Genomic DNA, 13,744 nt, shown 5'->3' with positions numbered 1-13,744 from the left:
AAACGCAAGACCACTGCCACCTAGAAGGACAAGGGCAGCAGATAGATGGGAACACTACCACCTGGAAGTGCCCCTCCAAATCACTCATCCTGACTTGGAAATATATCACCATTCCTTCACTGTCGCTGGGTCAAAATCCTGGAACTCTCTTCCTAACAGCACTGTGGGTGTACCTACACCACATGAAGTGCAGTGGTTCAAGAAGACAGCTCACCACCACCTTCTCAAGGGCAACTAGGGATGGGCAATAAATGCTGGCCCAGCTAGTGAAGTCCACATCCCGAGAATGAATAAACAAAAGGAGGTGTTAGGCCTCTTGAAGAATATTAAGGTGGATTAGTCACCAGGGCCAGATGGGATCTACCCCAGAGTACTGAGGGAGGCACGGGAGGAGATTGCTAGAGGCTTGACAGAAATCTTTGTATCCTCACTGGCTACGGGTGAGGTCCCAGAGGACTGGAGAATGGCCAATGTTGTTCCATTGTTTAAGAAGGGTATCAGGGATAATCCAGGAAATTACAGGCCGGTGAGCCTTACGTCAGTGGTAGGGAAATTATGGGAAAAGATTCTTCGTGACAGGATTTACTACCATTTGGAAGCAAATGGGCGTATTAGTGAGAGGCAGCATGGTTTTGTGAAGGGGAGGTCGTGTCTCACTAACTTGATCAAGTTTTTCGAGGAAGTGACAAAGATGATCGACGATGGAAGGGCAGTGGATGTTATATACATGGATTTCAGTAAGGCCTTTGACAAGGTCCTTCATGGCAGACTGGTACAGAAGGTAAAGTCGCATGGGATCAGAGGTGAGCTGGCAAGATGGATACAGAATTGGCTTGGTCATAGAAGACAGAGAATAGCAGTGGAAGGGCGCTTTTCTGAATGGAGAACTGTGACTAGTGGAGTTCCGCAGGGATCAGTGCTCGGACCTTTGCTGTTTGTAGTTTACATAAATGATTTGGAGGAAAATGTAACTGGGCTAATTAGTAAATTTGCAGACGACACTAAGGTTGGAGGAGTTGCAGATAGTGAAGAGGATTGTCAAAGGACACAACGGGATATAGATCGGTTGGAGACTTGGGCGGAGAAATGGCAGATGGAGTTTAATCCGGACAAATGTGAGGTAATGCATTTTGGAAGGTCTAATACAGGCAGGAATTATACAGTAAATGGCAGAACTCTTAAGTGAATCGACAGGCAGAGGGATCTGGGTGTACAGGACCAAAGGTCACTGAAAGTGGCAACGCAGGTGGATAAGGTAATCAGGAAGGCATATGGCATGCTTGCCTTCATTGGCAGGGGTATTGAGTATAAAAGCTGGGAAGTCATGCTGCAGCTGTCTCGAACCTTGGTTAGGCCACACTTGGAATATTGCATGCAATTCTGGTCGCCACATTACCAGAAGGATATGGAGGCATTAGAGAGGGTGCAGAGGAGGTTTACCAGGATGCTGCCTGGTCTGGAGGTTATTAACTATGAGGAGAGGTTGGAGAAACTTGGACTGTTCTCACTAGAGCGACGGAGATTGAGGGGCGACTTGATAGAAGTTTACAAAATTATGAGTGGCATGGACAGAGTAGATAGTCAGAAGCTTTTTCCCAGGATGGAACAGTCAATTACTAGGGGACATAGATTTAAGGTGAGAGGAGAAAACTTTAGAGGAGATGTGCGGGGCAAGTTTTTTACGCAGAGGGTAGTGAGTGTCTGGAATTCGCTGCCAGAGGAGGTGGTGGAAGCAGGTACGATAGTGGTGTTTAAGAGGCAGCTTGACAAATACATGAATAGGATGGGAATAGAGGGATACGGACTCCGGAAGTGCAAAATGTTTTAGTTGACGGGTAATATGATCGGCACAGACTTGAAGGGCCGAAGGGCCTGTTCCTGTGCTGTATTTTTCTTTGTTCTTTTTTCTTTGTTCAAACATAATTTCCCTTTCACAAAACCATGTTGACTCTGCCTGATTGTATTATGATTTTCTAAATGTCCTGTTACTTATTCCTTAAAAATGAGGTTTTAGCATTTTCCTAATGATAGATGTTAGACTAACTGGCCTATAATTTCCTGCTTTTGGTCTACCTCCTTTCTTGAATGGTGATGTTGCATTTGCAAATTTTCCAATCCTTAGAATCTAGATAATTTTGGAAGGTTACAACCATGCATCCATTGTCCCTGCAGCCATTCTTTTAATATCCTAGGATGCAGGCCATCAGGTCCAGTGGGCTTGTCAGCCTTTAGGCCCATTTCTTTCCTACTACTTTTTTTCTAGTGACTATGATAGTTTTAAGTTCCTCTCCCCGCTTTTGCCCCTTGATTTTCACTATTCTCGGGATGCTTTTTGTGTCTTTTACTGTGAAGGCACATACAAAACATTTGTTTAAAATCTCTGCCATTTCCTTAGTTAACCAGTCTCACCCACTAAGGAACCAATGCTTGCTTTAACTACTCTTTCCCTTTTTATATACTTGTGGAAGTTTTTACCGTGTTTTTATATTCCTTGTGAGTTTTCCCTCATACTCCTATTTCTCCCTCATTATTTTTTTTAATCATCCTTTACTGGTTTCTAAAATGTTCCCAATCTTCTCAGCTACCACAAATCTTTGCAGCATTTTACATATTTTCTTTAAGTTTGATACCATGCTTAACTTCTTTAGTTTGCAACAGATGGTACGTCCATCCTGTAGAGTCTTTCTTTTTCAATGCAATATATCTTTGTTGAGAGTTATGAAGTATCTCCTTAAATGTCTACCACTGCTTCTCTACCATCTTACCTTTTAACCTATTTTCCCATTCCACTTTAACCAACTCTGTCTTCATACCCTTTTAATTGCCTTTATTTAAGTTTAAGACACTCGCAATGGACCCATATTTCTCATTCCTATTGAGAGGATCCCATCCTGCCTCAATAACGTTACCAGGTCTAAATTAGCCTGTTCACTGGTTGGTTACAAAATGTATTCTTCTAATAAACTGTCCCAAATATAATCTATGAACTCATCCTCCAGGCTACCTTTGCCAATTTGATTTCTCCAATCTATATGCAGTTTAATATCTCCCACAATTATTGCAGTAACTTTCTTACAAGCCTCGAAGATTTCTTTACTTATAGTCTTCCCTGCAGTATAAATACCATCAGGGGCCCTGTCAGCCACTCTGACCAGTGACTTCTTCCCTTTGTTATTTCTTATCTCGACCCAAAATGATTCTACATTTTGCTCCTCCAAGCCAAGATCATTTGCAAAGCTCTCTCTCCAGAAACAAGCAGAAACCCACATTGCTTAATAATGTAAATATGTTCCCTTCAGTGGATCATTCTTTATTCAATATATTATATATTTTACCCAGTGACCAATTCATATCCTAAGCATTTCTGTCTAATGTGCAGCAGTTCCAGGACATACCAGCCTTCTTCGCATTCAAGTGATATTATGGGTGTTGTTTTACAAACATATGAACAAGGAGCAGGAGTAGGCCATTCGGCCCCTCAAGCCTATTCTGCCATTTAATAAGGTCATGGCTGATCTGATAGTAACTTCAATTCTGCATTCCACCTACCCCCGATGACCTATCACCGCCTTGCTTATCAAGAATCTATCCACCTCTGCCTTTAAAATATTAAAAGACTCTGCTTCCACCACCTTTTCAGGAAGACAGTTCCAGGCCAGAGACAGAAAGGCATATATTAGTGCCAAACTTATTATGCCACTTCACCAACATCCCCACCCCCCACCACCAACCATCAAAAAAACCTTCCAATCAATGTAAACTTTGCCCTTCATTGAGAATTTTTTGCAAAAATAAATTCCCTTCTTCTCAGTCCATGTGTCATTGCCAACCCCCTCTCTTTCCCCCATTCGATCGGCACAGTTACGATGGGAACGGCTCCTTAACAATGGAGAACCCACTTACTGTTATCACTCACTGATAAGGGTAATAATCAACATCATTGTTCTAAGAAAAACTCAGCAGGTCTGGCAGCATCGGCGGAGAAGAGTACAGTGACGTTTCGAGTCCTCATGACCCTTCAACAGAACTATGTAAAAATAGGAGAGGGGTGAAATATAAGCTGGTTTAAGGTGGGGGCGGGGAGAAGTGGGGGGATGGTTGTTGGGACAAGCAAGCAGTGATTGGAGGAGATAACCAAAAGATGTCACAGAAAAAAGAACAAAGATGTGTTGAAGGTGGTGATATTATCTAAAAGAATGTGCTAATTAAGAGTGGATAGCAGGACAAGCAAGGTACAGATAGCTCTAGTGCGGGTGGGGTGAAATAAGACTAAAAGGGCATAAAAGGTATAGATAAATGATGGGTGGAATACATTTAAAAATAATGGAAATAGGTGGGAAAAGAAAAATCTATATAAATTATTGGAAAAAACAAAAAGGAGGGGGAAGAAACGGAAAGGGGGTGGGGATGGAGGAGGGAGTTCAAGATCTAAAATTGTTGAACTCAATATTCAGTCCGGAAGGCTGTAAAGTGCCTAGTCCGAAGATGAGGTGCTGTTCCTCCAGTTTGCGTTGAGTTTCACTGGAACAATGCAGCAAGCCAAGTACAGACATGTGGGCAAGAGAGCAGGGTGGAGTGTTAAAATGGCAAGCGACAGGGAGGTCTGGGTGATGCTTGTGGACAGACCAAAGGTGTTCTGCAAAGTGGTCACCCAGTCTGCGTTTGGTCTCTCCAGTGTAGAGGAAACCACATTGGGAGCAACGAATGCAGTAGACTAAGTTGAGGGAAGTGCAAGTGAAGTGCTGCTTCACTTGAAAGGAGTGTTTGGGCCCTTGGACGGTGAGGAGAGAGGAAGTGAAGGGGCAGGTGTTGCATATCTTGCGTTCGCATTTCTTCGTCTCATCCGACGCCTCAACAAGAAACTTTTTCTCTTTCTCTCAAGTGCTAAGGAATGCAAGCTCCAACAACTCATCGACACCAATACCCATCCAGGACCCTCCACCCCTGCCTGTCCCTCTGTCCCCACCCCATCTTCCAATCCCAGCCCCAGCCGGGTATTCACTATACCCCCTGACCTTCCCCTTTCCGACGCTGAACGTTCAGTGCTCAGCAAAGGACTTAGTTTCATACCCTTACGCCCTTATCTCAATGAATTTCGGGCTCGGCACAATGGTGAATTCTTCTTCCACCACCGTTGTCTCCATGCTCACTTCTTTGGGCAGGAGTCCTCTCCCCATTCAACGGATCCTTTTACCCACCTCCAATATTCTCCCTCCACCTGGACCCCTCCCTCTGGATTCTTACCTTCTCTTGATCTTTTCATTGAGAACTGTTGGCGTGACATTAGTCATCTCAATTTCTCTGCTCCTCTCACCCATTCTAAACCTGTCTCTCTCTGAACTTACTGCACTCCATTCTCTCAGGTCCAACCCTAACGTTGTCATCAAACCCGCTGACAAGGGTGGTGCTGTTGTTGTCTGGCGCACTGACCTCTACCTCGGGGAGGCTGAGCATCAACTCGCAGACACTTCCTCCTACCTCTCCCTGGACCATGACCCCACCACTGAACATCAAGCCATTGTTTCCAGGACTGTCACTGACCTCATCTCCTCTGGAGATCTTCCTTCCACAGCTTCCAACCTGATAGTTGCCCAACCTCAGACGGCCCGCTTCTACCTCCTACCCAAAATCCACAAACAGGACTGTCCATGCAGACCGATCGTGTCAGCCTGTTCCTGCCGCACGGAACTCATTTCTCGCTATCTTGACACCCTTCTCTCTCCCCTTGTCCAGTCCCTTCCCACCTACATCCGTGATTCCTCTGACACCTTACGTCACATCAACAATTTCCAGTTCCCTGGCCCCAACCGCCTCCTCTTCTCCATGGACGTCCAATCCCTCTACACCTCCATCCCCCACCAGGATGGTCTGAGGGCTCTCTGCTTCTTCCTCGAACAGAGGCCCCAACAATCCCCATCCACCACTACTCTCCTCTGTCTGGCTGAACTTATTCTCACACTAAACAATTTCTCCTTTAACTCCTCTCACTTCCTCCAAAGAAAAGGTGTGGCTATGTGTACCCGCATGGGCCCCAGCTATGCCTGTCTTTTTATGGGGTACGTGGAACATTACTTGTTCCAGTCCTACTCCGGCCCCCTCCCACAACTCTTTCTCCGGTACATCGATGATTACTTCAGTGCTGCTTCATGCTCTCTTCGGGACCTGAAAAAATTTATTAGTTTTGCTTCTAATCTCCACCTCTCCATCATTTCCACATGGTCTATCTCTGCCACTTCCCTTCCCTTCCTTGACCTCTCTGTCTCAATTTCTGGTGATAGACTGTCCACCAATATCCATTACAAGCCTACCGACTCCCACAACTACCTCGACTACAGCTCCTCACACCCCGCTTCCTGTAAGGACTCCATCCCATTCTCTCAGTTCCTTCGCCTCCGTCGCATCTGTTCTGATGATGCCACTTTCAAAAACAGTTCCTCTGACATGTCTTCCTTAACCGAGGTTTTCCACCCACGCTCGTTGACAGGGCCCTCAACCGTATCCGGCCCATCTCCCACGCATGTGCCCTCACACCTTCCTCTCCCTCCCAGAAACATGATAGGGTCCCCCTTGTCCTCACTTATCATCCCACCAGCCTCCGCATTCAAAGGATCATCCTCCGCCATTTCCGCCAACTCCAGCATGATGCCACCACCAAACACATCTTCCCTTCACCCCCCCCTGTTGGCATTCCGTAGGGATCACTCCCTCTGTAACACCCTGGTCCACTCCTCCATCACCCCCTACTCCTCAACCCCCACCTATGGCACCTCCCCATGCCCACACAGAAGATGCAACACCTGCCCCTTCACTTCCTCTCTCCTCACCATCCAAGGGCCCAAACACTCCTTTCAAGTGAAGCAGTGTTTCACTTGCACTTCCCTCAACTTAGTCTACTGCATTTCTTGATCCCAATGCGGTTTCCTCTACATTGGAGAGACCAAAAGCAGACTGGGTGACCACTTTGCAGAACACCTTTGGTCTGTCCACAAGCATCACCCAGACCTCCCTGTCGCTTGCCATTTTAACACTCCACCCTGCTCTCTTGCCCACATGTCTGTACTTGGCTTGCTGCATTGTTCCAGTGAAGCTCAACGCAAACTGGAGGAACAGCACCTCATCTTCGGACTAGGCACTTTACAGCCTTCCGGACTGAATATTGAGTTCAACAATTTTAGATCTTGAACTCCCTCCTCCATCCCCACCCCCTTTCCGTTTCTTCCCCCTCCTTTTTGTTTTTTCCAATAATTTATATAGATTTTTCTTTTCCCACCTATTTCCATTATTTTTAAATGTATTCCACCCATCATTTATCTATACCTTTTATGCCCTTTTAGTCTTATTTCACCCCACCCGCACTAGAGCTATCTGTACCTTGCTTGTCCTGCTATCCACTCTTAATTAGCACATTCTTTTAGATAATATCACCGCCTTCAACACATCTTTGTTCTTTTTTCTGTGACATCTTTTGGTTATCTCCTCCTATCACTGCTTGCTTGTCCCAACAACCACCCCCCACCCCCAACTTCTCCCCCCTCTTAAATCAGCTTATATTTCACCCCTCTCCTATTTTTACATAGTTCTGTTGAAGGGTCATGAGGACTCGAAATGTCAACTGTGCTCTTCTCCGCCGATGCTGCCAGACCTGTTGAGTTTTTCCAGGTATTTCTGTTTCTGTTTTTGCTTTGGATTTCCAGCATCCGCAGTTTTTTGTTTTTATCATTGTTCTAAGTCAAGGTCTCTCATGAACTGCATGGGGTCTGGTAGCATAGTGGTAATCTAGAAACATGGAATATTACTCCTGAGATATGAATTCAAATCCCACCATGGCAACTGAAGGAATTTAAATTCAATTAATTAACAGAAATGGAATAAAATGCTAGACTCACTAATAATGATCACAAACCTATCAGATATTACACTTTTGATCTGTTTGTTAATCCATTTTGGGTCATGCTTATTTAAGCTGGCCATTGATTATTTTAGATACATATTTGTTCTGCATGCACAGCTTTATTCTTTTAATGGTGTCCCATTTGTCTTCGACTGAAATATTAGCGAACACCCTCCTCCAATCCACTTATTTTAATTCTGCCCGCATTTTTTTGAGTTTAGCTCTCTTAAACGTGTCTCCTGGTGTTTGGCATAAAGTAATCCAAGGCATTCTAAATTTGATGGTTCACTGGTCATTATCTCCCAGGGCACTATAATCCATTTTATTGTATGTTCGCTGGGTGACTTACAAATACTAAGTCAAGGTGAGCTCAGTTTCTCAAGGCTTTTCTTACAACTGAGTTATAGGGCAGTCCTGCATTGTATTTCTGATAGGTTTGGACGTCCTTTGAACCTAGGCGAAAAGAATATTTTTTAAAAATAGATAAAGGCCATATATTTCTTCATAAAAGGGTGAGAATGTTATTCCAAAATGCGCTCCTGCAATTCATGATCTGTATTTTATGCTACTTCATCACCAACTCTGTCATGGTTGTTGATTGTATATTAATTGAGTGTTTAATTATGTTCAGGTGGTGGGCATTAACTAGAGATTCATTTGTGCTCCTATATATATGTAGGAGCAGACTAAAATGGCGGTTGTTGGGGCTGGATGTGAATGATTGTAATGTGTAAATAAGAGCTTATGAAGTGTGTAAAGATTAGGTTTCAGTTCTATCCTTTACCACCTGGTTATCCAGAATAGAACAATGGCACCTTACCCGGAAAAGTACCAGCTGGGAGATAAAAAAGCACGAGAAGGAGCGATAGAGGAGCCGGGAGGCAAAAGAGTACGAGAAGGAGTGAGAGAGGAGCCAGAAGATAAATGAGTGCAAGAAGGAGCGAGAGAGGAGTTGGGCAATAAAAGAGTGCAAGGAGCAAGAGAAGAGCTGGGAGATAAAAGAACATCAGAAGAAGCAAGGGAGGAGCCAGGAGACAAAAGAGCTAGGTGCTGGTGCTGGGTCTCAGGGGACCAACCAGATTTAGAGAAAATCAAGTGTGACTTCATCTGGAACAAGGTAAGTGGTTGATGAGTATTTCACTTGTTTTGCTCATTTATCTTTTAAATACTGGTATAATTTATTGGTAACTGTAAGGTTTTCTTTATAAGGTTTTTGTTAAAGCAGTAGTAAAGCTTATTGAGAGTATAGTAGAGTTTATTAATTAAAATAAATAAAAATAAAAACATAAATATAGATAAATTTTTAAAAACTAAAGCTTTAAAATAAAATTAATTAAATAATTAAATACCTGAAACACGTAACTGTGTAATTAAGTAATGTGTAACTGTTAGTTGTAGGTGGTATTAGCTTTTAATAAGCATTGTAAATTGTAGTATACGCAGGAGTTATTCTAAGTTAATTAAGAAAGTAATTAAATGAACATAACTAAATAACATAAAGAACAAGGCATGAGGAGTTATGTTGCAGCTGTGGAATGTGGGTTATTCTGGACACTAAGGCGATTCAGGGCCAACACACCTGCAGAAAATGTAAGTAGCTAGAGGGATTTTGGGTCAGGATTACTGTTCTGGAAGCTCAGCTGCAGACACTGCACAACACGAGGGAGGTGGAGAAATACCTGGACATTTTGTTCCAGAAGACAGTCACACCTCTTCGAATATGGTCATTTGTTTTGGACAGCGGTGAGGGACAGGAGGATATGACTATGAGTGCAGCAGGTAATGGGACCAAGCCAACAGTGGTGAAGGAGCTTCAGACTTTGCAATTGTGGACAAAAGTGAGGTCTGCAAGGTAGATGAACAGATTAACCATGTCACCATGGTACAGGAAGCTGTTCAAGAGGGGGGAGCAAAAAGGAATGTAGTGGTAATATGATACAGTTTAGTGTGGGGGATTACCAATGTTCTCTGCACAAAGAGCGTGAGTCCAGATGCTTATGTTGCCTGCCCGGAGCCAGGGTTCAGGACACTTGCTCAGGGCTGGAGAGGAACTTACAGTGGGAGGGGGAGGATCCAGTTGTTGTGGTCCATATAGGTACCAATGACATAGGCAGGAGAAGGAAAGAAGTTCTGCATAGTCAGTATAAGGAGCTAAGCACCAAATTAAGAAGCAGAACCTCAAAGGTAATAATCTCAGGATGATTACCTCAGCCGCGTGCATATTGTATGGCAAATAGATTAGTGAATTGAATGCATGGCTCAAAGACTGGTGTGGGAGAAGTGGCTTCCAGTCTGTAGGGCACTGGCATCAGTACTGGGGAAAGAGGGGGCAGTACTGTTGGGATAGTCTACACCTGAACCATGCTAGGACCAGTGTTCCAGCGAGCCACATAACTAGAGAAGTAGAAAAGGCTTTAAACTAAACAATGGGGCACTGAGGGATCAAGTTTGGGTAGATGTAGCAAATCAAGGCAGGAGAGCAAAATGGTAATATGGAAAATGAGAGTCAGAGAATGGGAGGAAGAGACACAAAGGAAAAAAAACCTATAAATACACCAACAGTCAAGACTAGGTATTACAAAGATAACAAAAAGACAAAACTAAAGGCTCCACGTCTGAAAGCACATAACAAAGTAAATGAATTGATAGAGCACATTGAAGCCAATAAATATGATTGGATTGCCTTTATGGAGACGTAGCTGCAGGATGACAAGGACTGGGTCCTGAATATTGAGGGATACATGACATTCAAGAAAAATAGACAGCTAGGTAAAGGTGGAGGGGTAGCACTGTTAATCAAGGATGATCTTGGTGCAATAGTTAGAGATGACCTTGGTTCAGGAGATCAGGATGTAGAATCGGTTTGGGTAGAGATAAGGAACAGTCGGGGAAAGAAGTTAATAGTGGGAGTCGTCTACAGGCCCCCTAACAATAACCACAATGTAAGACAATGTATTGGGTGCTCGTGATAAAGGGATGGCAATAATCATGGGTGATTTTAATCTACATATAAACTGGAAAAATCATGTTGGCGGTGGTAGCCTGGATGGGGAGTTCATAGATGCTTTCAAGATAGTTTCTTAGAACAGGTTATATTAGACTTGCGGCAGAATTTTACATTCAGCTCGCGGGGGCGGGCCTGACACACCGGAACGTAAAATGATGCGCGATGATGTCGGGCGTGCGTCCTGACATCACCACGCACCATCGTGATATTTTGGTAGGCAGGCGCACTATGAGGATGGAGGCATGCCCGCCATTAATTAATGGGCCAGTTAAAGCCCTTGAGGCACTAATTATCTTTTATTTTACCCAGTCCGTGCGATTTTCAGGGTGTCGCACGGGTGCAACGGGCAGGCAGGTAGGCCACATTTTCAAAAACCTCACCCACAGGTGGGATAAGAGAGGTGAATGGGCTCACTAATGCAAGTTGTTAGTACTATAGATTATAACTTACTGCTGCTTTCTTGTGTGAACAGGCCAACTTCATTTCACTTCAGAGCTGCTTTGACAGAAATAAGAGGCTTCAGTCCAGGACTCCGGAGGAGTCATAACACTTGGGGCCTTCTAGGTATCAGACAGCCTTCCCTCACCCTGGTAATGGGGATTGTTGTCTCTGCTGGAGGCACCTCCTCTGAAGAGGAAGAGAGGGCCAGAAGGGGGAGGAGGCCAAGTCCCTATTCAGCCTCCAGGGGAGCCACCTGTGAGAAGACAGGTGCTGGCACCAGGGGCGCAGGGCCAACAGGAAGTCCAAGGGAGAAGGGGCCGCAGAAGACGCCACTGTCTTGCAGCCAGGGTTTACAGACAGTGATGCAGCTACCTCAATATGTCCGAGGTGCAATGCGGGAGGAGGCTCCGCCTCTCAAGGGAGACAGTGACCTCCATCTGTCAGATGATCGGCCCTGAGATCAGCTCCAACTGTGTGGATGGACACCCCATGCCAGTGGCGCTGAAGGTCACAGCTGCCCTCAACTTCTATGCCTCTGGTTCTTTCCAGGGGTCGGTGGGTGATCTTTGTGGAGTCTCCCAATCAGCTGTCCACAGTTGCGTCAAGCTGGTGACAGACGCTCTGTTCAGTCGTGCGTTGACTTTCATTCACTACCACACAGACAAGGCCAGACAGACAGAGCGAGCCAGAGGCTGCGCGGCCATTGCTGGCTTTCCCTGTGTCCAGGGTGCTATAGACTGTACACATGTGGCCATCAAGGCGCCAGCAGGTGAGCCCGGTGCCTTCATCAAAGGAAGGGTTTCCACTCCATGAACGTGCAGATAGTGTGCGATCACAGGATGCTGATTCTACAAGTCTGTGCAAGGTACCCAGGCAGCTCCCATGACGCTTACATCCTGAGACATCCCACGTGCCAAGGCTCTTCAGTGCTCCAGCCCAGCTGGATGGATAGCTGCTCACTCTGCTGTCCTGTTGGCCTTAATTACCTTGGTAGGCGTCCTCTGGCCCGTGGAGCCTGTGCTAGCCCCACCTGGGAGAGAGTGGCCAGTGGCACTGCTGGCATCTCCCCAGTCGCCGTAGCCTCATTGGATGCCACAGTCACTGGCAGAGGAGCGGAGGAGCTGTTGCCCTCATCCGGAGTGCCCTGAGAGGAGCCCACAGAGACGACAAGCAGCTCGTGTGCCAACGTCTGGTCACTTTGGACCTCCCTGCTCACCATTAATGGACAGGCACCTAGTTGGGATACTGGGTGCCCAATCCATCTCTCACACTAACACTGACCACCTGAGGTCATTGCCAATGTGAAGGCTTGCAGGCCTGAGCGCATACCCAGGAAGCCTTGATTCAACTCCTGGAGGAGCCTCCCCATGAGAGTCACCATTCTTTCCATGGAGGAGGCAGTGTGCTTGGCCATGAGGGCCATTGCATTGCTCATGCTCTGCATGGACTCTTCCACAACGGAGACCATGGCATGCATTCCCTCATGTATCTCCGCCAGACTCTCCCGCACACCCTGCTGGACTTCCAGCATCTGCTGCCTCAGGGATGACTTCAGAGGCACATCATCAACCACCGACTGAGCATTGTCCTGGCCCCCAGCAGCTCTCCGACTGCTGGTGTTTTGGGTACTCTCTGCCTCTGCCTGCACCTCAAGCGAGTATGAAGTGGCCTCACTGCTGTGCACCCAGATACTTTCGCTGATATAATGCCCACCGAGGTGCTGGTATCTGCGTTGGTGCCTGTCTGGCTGAGAGGGTGTGACACAGGTGCGTTTGTATCGTCTGTGTCATCTGGGGTCTGCGGTGGGCCTTCAGGCTCCTCACCCCAACGGGCTTCTGGTGAGCCTGAAAGGAAGAACAAGGACATGTCATTAGTTGAAGTCATTACACTGTTACTGTGTATGTCTGGCACCCGGATCAGGGTGCCCTCATCTTTCCATTATCAATGGGGATTCCATGTTCGAGACTCACATCAGTATAGAGACAACAGTGGAATGGTTGCTATTACAGACATTGTGACCAGTGCACTGCACTCTTACCTCCATGTGGCACCTCAACCTCACCGCAGCCAATTGACCTAGGTGCATGGTGCCTCTCCAGCTCCAGTGCTTCCTGCTCATATCTGGACAAGATTAGAATGTGGTGCAGTCCTCCGCCAGTCTGCAACCTTTCACCATTGTTATGGGATGTCTTCTCCTGAAAGGGCAGAGGAGCATTGTTTAGTCCACCCTGTACCTGCATTGCCATTGCAGCCGGGCCAACCCCACCTGAGGAATACCTCGCAGAGCTCAGCCGATTCGTGACCCTGGAGCTGCAAGACACTCATTCCAAGCAGCCAGGGCTCACCCCCTTGCCCAGATACTGCCTCATTGGCATTTGCCACTCACTCACAGTCTAAGAACTCTG

The sequence above is a fragment of the Cetorhinus maximus genome, chromosome 2 (genome assembly GCF_964194155.1).
Source record: "Cetorhinus maximus chromosome 2, sCetMax3.hap1.1, whole genome shotgun sequence".
Lineage (NCBI taxonomy): Eukaryota > Metazoa > Chordata > Chondrichthyes > Lamniformes > Cetorhinidae > Cetorhinus > Cetorhinus maximus.
This window is presented reverse-complemented; position numbering follows the sequence as displayed.